The sequence below is a fragment of the Camelus dromedarius genome, chromosome 19, assembly GCF_036321535.1.
Source record: "Camelus dromedarius isolate mCamDro1 chromosome 19, mCamDro1.pat, whole genome shotgun sequence".
In the NCBI taxonomy this organism is placed as follows: Eukaryota; Metazoa; Chordata; class Mammalia; order Artiodactyla; family Camelidae; genus Camelus; species Camelus dromedarius.
Genome location: NC_087454.1, coordinates 12,427,163 through 12,441,886, shown reverse-complemented (window position 1 = coordinate 12,441,886; position 14,724 = coordinate 12,427,163). Strand labels below are relative to the sequence as shown.

The 14,724-nt window shown below is 39.3% G+C and overlaps 1 long non-coding RNA gene across 1 annotated transcript in view; it reads right to left on the bottom strand.

The window, feature by feature from the left end:
• LOC116147687 (uncharacterized) overlaps positions 1-14,724 on the bottom strand; it is a 498,674-nt gene that overhangs the window by 212,177 nt on the left and 271,773 nt on the right. Inside the window, exon 5 of the long non-coding RNA XR_010376819.1 lies at positions 2,031-2,252. This is a non-coding gene — a long non-coding RNA (uncharacterized LOC116147687). The remainder of the gene's footprint in view (positions 1-2,030; positions 2,253-14,724) is intronic.

Sequence of the window (14,724 nt, the reverse complement as noted above, 5' to 3'; positions counted from 1 at the left end):
CCTGAGCAATGGCATAAAGTGAAAGGTGACTTTAAAATTCGGTAAGTATACATGCCCAAGTTACAGTCCCGAATACACTGAAATTATAAACTGTGAAAAATACTGCAAAAAAAAATACAGTACTTGAGAAGTAAATGAGGATTACCTTCACATAGTAATTAACATCAGTGTCACCAAGGGTCAGTCACCCAGACTGGTGCCCCTTGTGCCTCAGCCCTGAAACAGTCTTTCTCCTTGTAGAAATTGTAGCTCTCATCCAAACTGTAGATCTAATTTCCAGTTAACAGGAACAGCAACTATGAGAGGAACAAGTTAAACCAGGAAGCAGTCCAAGAAATCTAGACGGCAGAACTTTCTACAGGAAAACCAGCTGGTTCTACTCAACAGGTACACGGCACAGGGGGAAAGGGGAGGAGGGTGGGTGCTTCAAGTCCTGATGAAAAGCTACTAAGAAACAATAACCAAAGGTAATGTGTGGAACTTCACCGGACCCCACTTTGAACACACCAACATTAAAATGCCTTTAAAGGCTAACAGGGGAAATTTGAATATGGATGGAATAGTTAATATTAAAGACTTAGGGGTGATAATATAATGGCTAAGCAGATGGTTAAAAAAGTATCTATTTTTGGAGAATACCTTCTAAAGTACTTAGGGATAGTATATTAGATATTTCAGCAAAAAAATATAAATATGTTGAAAGATGCACAATGATTAAATTTAGCTGATAAATACATGGGTGTTCATTATACTGTTCTCTTTACTTTCCTACAGATTTGAAAGTTTCCTGATCAAGAGTTAAAGCAAACAAGTCTGAGTTAATAACTAAGTTGTATTACAGAGGTGACATCACTTCCATGTTTTAAAAATACTGGATAAAATAATATACATAAATGGTCCTGAAGATCTATTATTAGGGAATTGGTTTGTAAAACAACTATTATAAAATGCAAATCTTGGCTTTATTTCATAGTTGACTTACCTGGTGAAAGTAACTTAACATCTGGGTTCACTAGGATATAAAGAAGAAAGTAACTCTACCCCAGAACATTGTGAGGATGAAATGAAGTAGTGGTTTATAAACTCTGTGTTGTGATATAAATGTTACTTACAGTCACAACTCTAGTTCTGAATTGGCTCTTGCCTTATAAGTTTCTAATGCAATGAACATGTTCCTTCTTCACTTAGAAATAGAAATGCACCCTTAGATTCACAGCTGTAAACTTTCATGACTTCAAACACATTTCCTATTTTTCTGTCCTCCGGCAAGGAAAGAAATAACAGCACTTTATTTCCCTAAAAAGCTAACATATGCACACACACATTTAGAGTAATTTATAGTTACTGAAGATAGTTCTCTCAGTATACGTTGTAATTTCTCCCCAATTCACCTAATATCTTTCCTGAACACTGTTAAAATTAAAGACCAGCATTATCAAACCAAAAGAGGTAGCTGTTTCTGCAGTTTACTGGGGCATCTGACAAAAGGAGACAGTAGAGCCCTGTTATGAAATCCTACACTTTGCAGGTTTTGAGGACACCAAGCAGATGGCTAACTTCCAAAAATTCTAAATCTCCTCACCAATATTTGCTTTAGTTACTTGAACCACATCTCCTTTTATTACATCACCACTGAGATGAGTTATTTTATACAATTGGTCATGTGAGAACTTACTACAAAGGACCAAGTTTGTCAGAAATTAACTTTTCTTCTAGACATATGTGCAGGATCCTTCAATGTTATTGCCATTATTTAAAAAATAAGCAAGTAACCAAATCATAAACAACTAAAACACATTTCAACAGAAAATATTTAAAGTCACACTGAATCACCAAGGGCTATTAGGAACTTAGAATCCTTAAATTTAAGGTGTGGTGTTGGTCTACACAGTTAATAATTTCCTGCCAGACATTCGCCATAGGGAAAGGGCAGGAGGATCTTACAACAAAGGATGCGGGATGCTCAGTTCAAATCCAGACAACGTCACTGAGCTTCACAGAGTGCATGAGAACTGAGACAGAGCACCTACCTGGTCAGCAGGTGGCTCAGCAGCCAGGAGCAGTGACAGTGCACCTGGGCAGGAGAAACAAGGTGCTCTAGTGACGGGAGTGCACCGGGGACGGCCTGATAGCCATGGCCCCCGAGAAAGGAGGTGTCTCAGCAGAGGCCACAGGGACACAAGGAGTGTCTACAAAGCAGATACTTCCTCCTTGTTGCCACGGAACTTCTCACTCCCCATCCACATACTGTCCTGAAAGAACAGGGAGGGGAAAGTGTTTGAGAAGAAAATGCCCTGATTGTGGTTTTAAACTGACTTAACAACTGGACTCCAGTTTTTGAGAAATAGTGCTGTTTTTCTGTAGAGTTGCCTATAAATTTTAATCACACTCCCAACCATGTAGAACACAGACAACATCTAATACTCTGGCTTAGACTCACAGAGGCAGGCTTTCTCAGCTCCTTCAGATGGAGAACTCAAAATTGCTAATAGCTGAATTCTTTCACCTTTTCTTCAGCTTGATTTTCACAGGGTAAACTTTCCCTTGATCCAGCTTCCCTGACTTGTGGGATTATGTAAAATTGTCCGTGCCTACCACCTGAATGTGTTTTAGCACAGCAGGCTCATGAAATGTGGCAGCTGGAAGCAGGTGTGAGATGGGAGCTGGGTTGGTCAGCTTCTTAGAGAAACTAAGGTTCTCCTGGTGAGGGATTTAAAGGCAAATCTACATTACCACCTCCAGGCTAGAACCAAATTTTGACCCTAGTACACACAGCAGGGTCAAAGACAATGACAAACACAAATGCTGTGAAAGAATGACACCTCCTGTTTTTTGCAACAATGGAGTGAGGAAAAGGAGCTTGACAACAGGGAAAAGCTCAGAGATAAACAACATAGGAATGAAATAGGATTGAAATAGGATTCAATCATACATAGAAACCAAGAAGATGACAATGCAGCACTTGACCCAGATTAAGAGGAAAGGGAGACAGGGCATTCTTTCATGTCTCCAAACTTTATAAACCTTTTTTGTCCCGAGGGGTGGAGGTGGATGCCAGACAAAATTTTAGTTCATTAACCTCAAAGATTTTGCTTTGAGTTTCCACATGTGACAATACATGTTTCTAGACTTCTCCTTAAGTACGTATGTGAGTGTATGTGTGTAAGTATATGTGTGTGGGGGTCAGCTTAGGGATGCGTGCGTGCGCGCATGTGTGTGTGCGCGTTAAGAAGTAGATATAATAGCCTACCTATCTCCAGTAGTTAAAAGATATTTTAAAGATCATTGCTAACCCAAACAATATTCCCTACAGACTACTCAGAGCAGGTTACCAGAATGAGGGTGTGGGATTAACAAGCAAAATCAGATAATAGGACTTTACTAACATCTGGTGTTGACCACCTACACACAAGTTGATTTTTAGAGAAATGACATAAGAATATATTTTTTTTCAAATGTAAATGCAGTTTGCAGAGTAACTTATCATGGTATCAGAGTAAATTCACCATGGTATCTGATCTGACATTGTAGTTGAAGCAGGTGGCCTGTAACCACATCATGCACCCTTGTTTTGATTAAGACCTTTTTCTCTCACATCAGCTTGTTTCATTGACTGACAGGTTCTGATCTTGTCTGTTCCTGAATTCTTGCTTTTCACTCAAGCCTTGACTCTGAGTCCTGAAATATTCCCAGCCCCTATAATCACACCATTTCTGACCACTGGAGGTCAGAAGCCTGCTCCAGCCCAGCCAGCAAAATTTAGCAAGAAGGCCTGAGCCCTTGCAAAACAGAATGAGACATGAGATTTCTACCAATCTTAACCACCAAACTGACTTCTCAGTTTGTCTCTGTGATCAAAGCTTTAGAGTCTAGACTCTCAAATTAACATCCTTCAGCAACATCTCCACTATCAAGCAGTTTGAATTTTATAATTGCTCAGAGTTGGCAAGATTCATTCATTCATTCATTCTTCCTTTACTAAAAAATAAATAAAACAAACAATAACAAACAATTACATTGACTATCTCTTACGGGTTGGGAACAGTGACAGCCCCAAGGATATAAGACTAATTCAGAAGCAAAACCGACATCTGTCTACGCAGTAGGATTTGGATGTATCACCTGCCCCAGATACATCTTTTTAAAAATTCTGCTACTGTGCCTGGATTGCCTACATTCAGATCCAAGAGAAAACAGATTGCCTACAAGGAAATATTAGTTACATCAGGTAGAAGATTGCACAATAAGTGAAACTGTGAAGATAAAACGTAAACTAAATTATCATTCACTTATAAAGCAACGAAGACTTAGAGTTTATCATCCACAGTCAACTTGTCTGAAAGAATTATTAAAGAATATGCTACCTCATCAAGAAGAAATGTAATGGACGAAGAGGAACAAAAGGTACAAACTGCCAGTTAGAAAATAAACAAACCATGGGAATGCCATGTAGGGCAAGGTGACGATAGTTAGTAGTACTGTATCACATATTTGAAAGTTGCTAAGAGAGTGGATCTTAACTATCTCATCATGAGAAAAAAATAAATTGTAACTGTGCAAGGTGATGGATGTTAACCAGACTTACTGTGGTGATCATTCTGTAACATACACAAATATTGAATCATTATACTGTATACCTGAAACTACTATCTTATATGTCATTACACTTCAATAAAAAAGAAATTTGAACCCTAAGAGATGAAGGATGGTGAGCACAGAAATTTATCAAATGTACCAGTTACTTTAATGCCTATTTTTAAAAAGTAACTAATAATGTATGTTAAAATTTTAAACAAAATTTAAAGTAAAACACAGTGGCAGAAATACTCAACAGAGAGACAAAGTATGCTGGGTCTTATGTTCAGGGGTAGGAAAAATGTAGAAACATCCGTGCTAGTTAAAGATGACTCTCATTGGATTCAAATTTGTATACACTTTGGAATAAATCACTTTATAAGTAAACACTCAATTCCTACCCCAAAATGGCAATATGTAAGGACAAAGACAACACATTTTTAAGTCTTCAAGATCCCTTCTGTGCTTTTCAATCATCCTTCTCTGCTGTTCCTCTTCAGAATATATTGATGCTCAGTCTATGAAATCACAGTCAACTTGTAAGAAAACTCACTACTCTCTACTCTTAACGGTTGTGTGGCGAAGTACCACTAACACTTTCCTTCTTCCAAAACTGTGTTGTCAAAATTCTGGTTTCCGGATACCTATCTATTCATGCCTAAAATTATCTAGGCCCCAAAGACTTTTATTTATATGAATTACATTTGTCACTTTTTACTATAGTAGACATTAAATCTAAAAAATTTTTTTAAATTCCAACTTTATTTAAAATGAATGGTGATAAACCCACTGTATTTTAATGAAAATGACATTTTTATTTAAAAATTATATTTCCTAAAGAAAAGAACTGTGAGAAGAGTGGCAATATATTACATTTTTGTGAATATCTTTGATGTCTGGCTTAATAGAAGCAGCTGAATTTTATATAGGGGTCTGTATTCAACATATTGAAGGTAGCTCTTGCTGAAGTATATGCAAAATATCTGATTTCATACCAATACATATTTGAGAAAAGGAGAAGCATCTTCAAAGCTCTTTTCAGATGCCTGTGGATATTATTTCTTTAAACTATACCAAAACTCAGTAAGTGGAAGTTTTTTTTAAGTTTTGTTACAACATGGAAAATTAAATTGTCTAAGAGAACATTTTTACTCTATTACATTAAAATTGACTGGGGTCTGTCTTGCACATTGAATGGTTCCCTTAAAACACATAATTCTGTAACATTATACACTGGTACTTTTTAGAAAATATTGGTTTACTGAGTTACACTGATCTTCCAAATATTCACACATTTCACTACACCACATCAAAAAGTCACCTTCGTGTTATCACTGAGCTCATCAGAAAAATCTTTGAGAAATAGGAAGTTTTCAAGCTCAGAGTAGATACAAGTTTTCAAAAATGTAAATTTTCACCTGAAATTTCCAACTTTATCCTTGGCAATAAATATAGTAGTTTGTTTTCTTTAACTGACATTTTTAAAAAAATGTTTGTCAAACATACAACTTTGAACAACCATAGTTTGTGTATCAGAGATTCTTTCAAGGAAAAATGGTATGGTATTCTCTGCAAAAAGTCAATAGTTCAGCTCATAACTTAACCTTATGACAGCCTTTGTGCATCAATATAAATATGAAACATTAAAAAGATGTTTACTCGAGGGTCAAGATTTAATAAAATTAACAAACTGTATTGCTTCATTATTTTAAGAGAAATTTTAAGAGAAACCGGCTCTTTTTTTAAATTGGAAAGATGAAAATGACCACTCTTCAGTTCAGTGCCACTGCTGTGATTATTAAGCTGCTAGAAGTTCTACCCACCACTGCTTTTGCACCATTACCACAAAATGTCAATACCATGTAAAAGGCAAATAACATCCCAGTTATTATGAAAATAGTTTTAGTCCTGCAGACCCTCTGAATGTGTCTCAGGGGCCAGCAAGTTTCTATGGACCACTTTATCAGAACCACTCTCTTTAAAATAAAAAGTTTGTGACAAAGAGTAGGATTTTATACAAATTTTCTCAATGGATAGAGAAGATATAAATGTGGGATGCTTTAAGTGCTTTCAGAATGACCCACAAAATTTGCCAGAATAAGTGATACTTTCTAACCTGTGAATATGACCTAGAACCTACGCAGGAAAACCTCAACTTGGACCAGTGACGTGCTAGAGAGAAAGGAAATGTGAAGAGCCAAGGGGTCTTATGACAAAGTTGGCAAATTAAAAAAAAAAAAAAAAAAAAAGAATAAAGAAAAAGTCAGAAAATCCAGATGAACCTTTGAAATCAGAGGAGCTGAAGAAACAGCCTTTTCTAGAAGGACCTTTTATATTGTCTAAAATGTACTTTAAAATACTTTGGCATACACAATGTGTTACAGTCACAGGCTAGCATTTGTGTATATCCTAGTGGCAATTGGTTAACATTGGATGTATTCTCATTAGGATACACACTATGGCGTGTTCAGTTAGCATCTAAAAGAATAATCAAGGATCTATACTCCAGAGAGCTACCAGGATCAACTCTCTTGAAGGTTTTACCATTGCTGAGGGGTTTTATAATTAGCATAAGAAATGATGCTCCACTTCTGAAATGAGTTCAAGATTGGCAGAGTATTATATACCATCTATACATTATCATATACCTTTTGCATTTGCTGAACAGAGTGTATGAATCTGAGGGCCACAGTGACCTACAACCTTTGGAAAGGGCACCCTGGGCCTAGGACACTGGGTTCTATGTTCAGACTCAGAATAATTCTTTCACTGAACTGCCTATCTCAATCATGAGGCTGGAACTCTTTCATATTTGCCTCAAATGAACCTTTTGCCCAAGGCTGGCAGAATGCCTGAAAAGGGGAGAGCCAAGACTTTACGGAATTTAAAAAATGTTTCTACTAGAGGTGTGGGTATAGCTCAGTGGTAGAGCATGTGCTTGGCAAGCTGAGGTCCTGGGTTCAATCCCCAGTACCTCCATTAAGAAAAAATAAATAAGTAAATAAAGTTAAAACATTAATAAATGTTTCTGCTAACTTTTAAAAACTTATTTCTTGCCTGCCCGCTAATAAGGCCTACTTGTGTGGCAGAATTCAGCCTGAGACTTGCCTTCTGAAGCAAGTAACAAGGCTGTCAAGAAGGAGACCCGAAATCCTCATTTATCTCAACAAAAATTCTAACAGTTGGAAAGGACCAGAAACGTTTTTAACTGGAGGTGTACAGTACTGATGCAGCAAAGGACTGCTCTCGCCCAAAGACAGGGCTGGCTTTTGTGCTGGCTCCTAGGAGGGACTCTCTAAGTTTTTGAATGTCCCGCGTGATAAGAGTGTTCACAAACTCGGGACACACCAGACAGTACAGGCTGAAAATGTGATTTACAGTACCAGCGCAACCTCTGAAGGGGCTGGTGTCTGAGGTCAGACACACTGGTGGCCAACCATATGTACATGATGCTCTAGACATCAAGGGTGGGGTGAGCTTCCCCGGTTGCCAATACTCGGTGTGTACTGTCACGCACTGTCCACACAACTTCACTCAGAGAGGGTAACTGAAACTGCTTGCTTGCAACTCTCTCTGGGCCCTGTCCTATGCCCCTCTTCACTTGGCTGACTATAACCTGAATCCTTTGCTGAAGTAAACCATAATTCTGAGTCAGTTCTGTGAGTCCTTCTAGCAAACTACTGAAACTGAATGTGGTCTTGATTATCCCTGAATTTGTAACTGATGCCAGAAGTCAAGATGGTCCTGAGAACTTCCAAATTCTGTAGTACCTAAATAAGACATCATTTTATTCCTCCAGAAACTAAAATGAGATTAAAAGTGGCTCAGACTTAGAGGGAAGAGGGGGTGAAGGAGGGAGGGAGGCGGGGGGGAGAGAGAGAGAGAATGAATATGAATGAAAGCACATTAACTGACCAGATCTTTCCCTGCAGGATCTGGAATCTCAGAGAAGGGTCTAAAGACTAAAAGAACTGAAAACAGAAAGAACAAATTTAATACTTTAAACTCAAGTTATTAGTGTTGGGTAACATGAAATACTATGTTCAATTCATCTCAATTGTATATAGATGGAATCATGAATTTCCCTCACCTTTTTTGACTCGCATTATTTTCAGGGAACAAAGATGTAAAAGGTGGTCAGAGTGGGGAAAGTTGCCAATCAGTAAATCATAGGGGCCCCAGAGTCATGGTCTTTGATGGGGACAACTCCCTCTTTCAACCCTAGGAGGTGGCAGCATGCGCTTTCTTTCCGAGCCAAGGTAGAGGAGGGGAAAGGAACTGGCTTTCAGCCAATCTGATGACCTCAGCCACTGCCTTTACCCCCAGGTCCCAAAGAGCCAAGCTCCTAAGCTCACACTTTTTATAATGACAAAACAGAATGACAAGTCAAAAAGGGCAGCCAGAGCCCTAAGGGTCTCAGCACAGCCAAGGATGCATTTCAAAGCGAGAAGTGTTTGGGGAACATGACGTTTCTATCATCCTGGAGGTGATAGTCATATAACATCCCAGAGAACAAAGCATCAGTTCATTTCCCCTTCACGATATTCTGCTTTCCTCCCAAGGGCTTATGTGTACTATACACACCAGCTGATGAAGGACAGGTAGGTGGGTTTCAGTAACCTGTTTTCCTGAAAGCTGAGAAGGTGGCCATATGCAGAGCAGCATCTGTCGCAGGCTCTCGCTGCCTGCTGCCAACAGTGTTGACTCCGCATTGTTTACAGGGCCGCCCTCTGAAATGGAGGCATGCTCCTGCCCTCTAAGGAGTCAAGCTCCAATTCTCTTTCATTGTGGAACCCACTCCCCTTTGCACAAACGCAAGGCCCTAACAGTCTGATGTCACAACAGACTGTTTTCAAGAACAGTGTGTTCCAGAGCCAAATAAACACTGTGGAAGAATGACTGGTTTGGCCCACTGGAGCTTCCCTTCTCTGCGGTGATTTCAGAAGACTCAGAGGCTAGTGGGTCCTTGCTTGGTCCACATATCTATTTTGTTTGCAGCCTCATCACCTCCAACAACTCACTCAGCAAGCCTTTTCTAAGTCATGAATAAGCCTCTCATGAAAATCCATTTTGCAAAGTTCCAAATTTGTGAATCAAAGAAAGTAGATTTTTGTTTCATTAAAGAAGCAGATCTCTGCAATTTATGGACCTGAACATTTTCCCAAACTAGGTGATCCCTTGTCATTTGACAACCTGTGAATTTTCTGAGTGCTTTTCACACATTGAGGAAGCAGACAAACACAATAACATTTGGGCTTAAGTGGGAATCACCATGTTATATGGATCTGTCAAATGAACCTTGATTTTAAGTAGCTTTATTTAGTTTAGTTTAGTAACAATTCAGTTTACCAAGAATAATTGTAGAAAATACATTTTCCATTAAGTAAGGTAAGCTTTTCCTTGGGTTCTTGACACCCATTCCTATCGATTTCTCTGTCTCTATTTCTCTGTGTGTGTTTGTGTGTGTGAGAGACAGAGAGAGAGAGACCTAACCTTCCAAAAGTCTACAAAGGAAACCAGACACATTTCCTCATGTTGGACCACAGCTGGATTACATATTATCTCAGGAATCCAAAATGTAATCAGGAGCTCTAAGTAGAAGAGACTGATATCCATCCGTCCCCTCATATATTCATTCTTACTTAAAAGGATATTGATCATTGAGGATAAAATGGTGCAGAAGACTGTTGTTGTTCTAAGCACTCATGAAACTTGGCATCTAATGGGGAATATAGAAAATGAATGAGGTATTCAGATCCAGTGTGATATTGTTTGATAAGGAAAGTGTGTGGTACCTTGGGAATATACCAGAAAATTTAGCATAAGAACTTAGAAGAGGAAGTAATATCTAAGCTGAAACCTCAAGACTGAATAAAAGTTAACCAAGGGAAAAGGAAAGGGAAAACTGTTCCAAAGAGGGGTAACCAAAAGTGAACGAACAAGGGAAATTCGAGAAGTGATACAGATTCTGCTGGAAGGAGCATCAAGAAAAGCAGCAGACAAACTGGCACTGGCTGGATGCTGGGTGCCTTAAAGATAGGAAATTCGGTTGGGAACATAATATTGAACAGAGAATTCATCACAGAGATGTGGCCCTGTTACTGAAAAACAGGGCCACAAGTTCGGATTATGACTAACAGAAGGACTAGCTTGATACTAAGCTAGATCTCCTAACATGATTCCTTTATATTCTGTGTCCTCAATAACAAAGTGTGGCATAAGGCTCAGCCTAGAAAGTGGAAGACTCAGTTCCAAAGATGAGAAAGGTTTGAGAGACAGAAGGTTATCAACTAATTCAATGATCCATTCATTCTTTCCTGCATTTATTCATTGAACATTCATTCACAGAGGGGGCCTTTGAGGAAAGCATCCATTTTGCTCAGTAATTCAATGCATGTATGTAAGTGAAAGAACAGATAACAGAACACCTGAAAAACTAAATACATATATACAGGTCACATGCCTGACACAATGTCAGCAATTGACAAACAGATAATCAAGCAATGTTAATGGCCAAAATGGCCTGACTTCACTAGCTGAGAATATTCTAGAATACAAATGTCAGGATCAGCCTAACAACAAGTGTACTTATTAAGCATTATTTTATCAGTCTGCCACCAGCGTATTTTTTAAGAACCTACTATTTATTATAAGGCAGACTAAGAGGTAATGTTGGAGAATTAAAGGCTGAGAAATGCTGCCTCTCATTTCATGAGATTATAATCAACTTGTAAGTTATCTATACATACATGATAGAATAAGTGTCAGTGTCTACACAATGGATAGAGTTCACAGAGGCTGCGGTCTGTCAGGAGAGGTTCTATAGAGAAGGGGGGACTGGACCTAGGAATACTGAGATGAGAAGCTATAGCGTTTGGTGGTGGCAGTCTTACAGACCTGTAGGTGACTGCTAGTGAGATGGTGTCCTTTTGCTTTCTTTTAATAAGGAAACAGTCCAAAGTCAATTATATGTTTGGATCCTGATTCAAGATGCCAACAGAAACATCACTATCAACCTGTTCCTGCGGCTCCCAGACTTTCCAAGTCTCCAACCAGTTGTCATGATCAGACCCAGCAAACCAATGCTGTTTTTTTAATAAATGCTTTGTAGTTACTCCTCACCTATTCTAACTCATTTTCTTAGTTCAAGAAACAGATGGTTAGGTGTTTCTCTTCCTCCCCCAACCAATGCTCAGAAACCTCTGAGGCAAAAATAGCTTCCTACAGTTTCAAGCTATCATGACTTTAAGGAGCCATTTTAGAGGCATTCTTAATCCCCTGGAGACTTTCAGTTGATGGGGTAGTTTACCGGTACCCTGAAATTTACTCAACCTACTTTTGTGAGGACCTGTCTCTCACAGGCCAGTGAAACTAGGGACACTTTCTGAATCACAGGTAAGCTCCTAGAGGGCAGCTGTGGCTCATATATATTCTTCAGTGAGATCTCTAGAAGATTCTCTATTTTGATGTCTGTCAGAGATCTACTCTCAGGTGTCTAGCAATTACTAGTCTTGAACTCAGAATCATCCATATGCTTTACTGACACGTCTGCATCAATTCCTCCCCCATTCATTCCCCTCTAAAGGCCATACTGGAGAGTGTCCAAATCCCATACTCCATCCCCACTACAATAAAGTCTCAATGCTATTATTGATTCTGACTTGACATTTAAGGAGCATCTGAGCCCTGCTTTGCCTACAGTCTTTTACTTTCTCATGAATATTTCCTAAGCAAGTCCTCTCCCCTGACATGCAGGCAGAGAGACATAAGTATTTTTATCCACCATGTCTCAGCATTTAGTGTTTAATATTTTACATGCACAGATTTCAAGACAAATCTACAAACAGCAGCAGCTAGACCTTTAGTGGGAAAAAAAAGTCTATAGTTAGGGCAGCAATTCTGTATTTCAGAATACTGTCAGTAAAGTATATTTTGGGTCATTAAGAACTCCAGGAGAAGAAAATGTATAATACCATTTTGGGGATAGAGTACAAGGAGGATAAAATTTAATGAACCTTCATTTTATGTAAATACAACAAAGCTTTGGATTTATAGAACTGATAACACCAGGGAACTCATTTAATTTTATATAACCCAAGGTCTCAAACTTAAGGAATTCATCTGTTAAAGTTATTGCTCTGTTGGACTAAGGGCCAGTAACCTTGTAAAATATGTATGCCAAGACACCAACTCTGAGTGGCAGGGAGCAGATGGCAGTTTCAGCTGAGGCACTACAGGAGGGAATGGCTTTCTCATAAATGGGAGTGGGTGGGCTCACTTGCAACAATTCTCCTATTGTAAATAAGTAAAGGGACACATGAGTTTCTCACTCTTAATGCAGTTTAACTCGTCAGAAAGCTATCTGCAGGGGCTGGTCCCATGAAGGAAGCAGGCCTAGGGAATCCAGGATGTCCTCCAGGAACGCATAGAAGGGAGGTGAAATTGTTCCAAACACGACTGATCCCAGGTGAAGATGGTAATTTTGTACAGACCCAGGAGTTAAGTGTAACATTAAATAAAACAAACAAACAGGTAAATCAAGATGCAAAGGCTGACAATGGGGTTAAAATGAGAGGAGCCAGAAGATCAAGCTAGAGGGTCGTTTAGGAGAGCAACAAAGTAGGGTAAAGTGCAGGGCAAAGACTTCAGCTCTTCACATCTTTTACTTCTGTTTTAGCATCATACTAATTAGTCAGGCATTGAGTCCGAGATGAGACAGCTGGCATACTCAAACTAGAGTAATCTGTCGAGGGCATAATGAACTATTTACAAATACGTGGGTGAGATGTAGGAAACCCTCAAGGAAGAGAACAACAACCTGCTGGAATTAAGAGCAGAGCCACTCTCACTCCCGGACCCAAAGAAGTAGGACATGGGAGTGGTCAATGGTACTTAGAAGAAAAAATTAGTGATTAGAAGGCCACCTTGAGACCCTAAGACCTTAAGCTGAGGGACACAGACAACTTTGAAGTACCTTCTCAGGGAGGAAGCTAGAGGAATAAATATCCAGACCTAAATCTCCTGTCTCCTATCAAGACTCTCCATTGACTGAACCCAACTAGAAACCAGAGAGCACGGGAGCTGGTTTGTGCGGCTCCTATGAACCAGCCTCCCACTCTACAGGGCAGGGTGGAGAAACACGGAGAGGGAAGGCAGAGAATCCAGCAGAAGCTATCTACTTTTAAGTATCAGCCCCCCATTTGGAAATGGGCAGTATACCAAGGAAAATCATCCCAAAACACATCAACCCAGGGAAGAAGGCTGGAGTCTCCGAAAGCCTCCAGGAGCATGTTGGATTCAATCAATCCAACATATTTTCTCAAAAAGTTAATAAAATTTATTCTGCACTCAGTGCTCTGGAAACCAAAGAGACCGACATACTTTCTGTTTCCAACAATCTTACGACCGAGTTTGTTCACATGATTAAACAAATATTTGTTGAATTTCTAAGATTTGTTAAAAACAGAGATACACTGCATCTGTGCCTTCAGAGACTAAAAGCAGCTCAACAGGTCAACCAGATGAACAGCGAGCTGCAGCGCTGCTTCTTAGCAAAACCAGCCCCCTTCCTTTCTGTGGTGCACCTCACCTTCTTACAAGGGTGTTTCCAAATTCTGAAGCCGTGGGCTCCTTCGTGGCTTTGTTCTATTTTGCTCTTTCTTTACCTCTCTTTGTAAGTCTGCCGTGTTCCTCTTTAAAACCATATATTGGATATCTCCCTGATTCAAGCAAAGTGTAATGAAACACCCTGGTGTGGGCCATCAGAGGACCAACTGAGAAAGCAAAGGCTGGGGCAAAAAAATAATAATGAAATGCTACCATATGTATTTTTAAAAAATTCAACAGGAGACAGTAGGCTTGGATTTTACATGTGTCCGTGGTACTAACTTAAAGTGCATGGAGCAAGATTTCTCTTTGCCTCAGTTTCCTTCTCTCTTTAATTAGATCAGTAAGGTCTCCTTCAGCCCTAAAACTTTCTGTGGTTCTCACGTGGTTAGAGAAATTGTGACTTTTTACAAAGGGAGCGCCAGACTTTCTATTTTGAGTATTCTCCTAGGATATCTGCACAGGGTTATTATTACTTTAAGCTCTGTCCCCAGTCTCCGAGATCAGGAATCCCAATGTCATTTCCTCTATTTTTCCCATAGC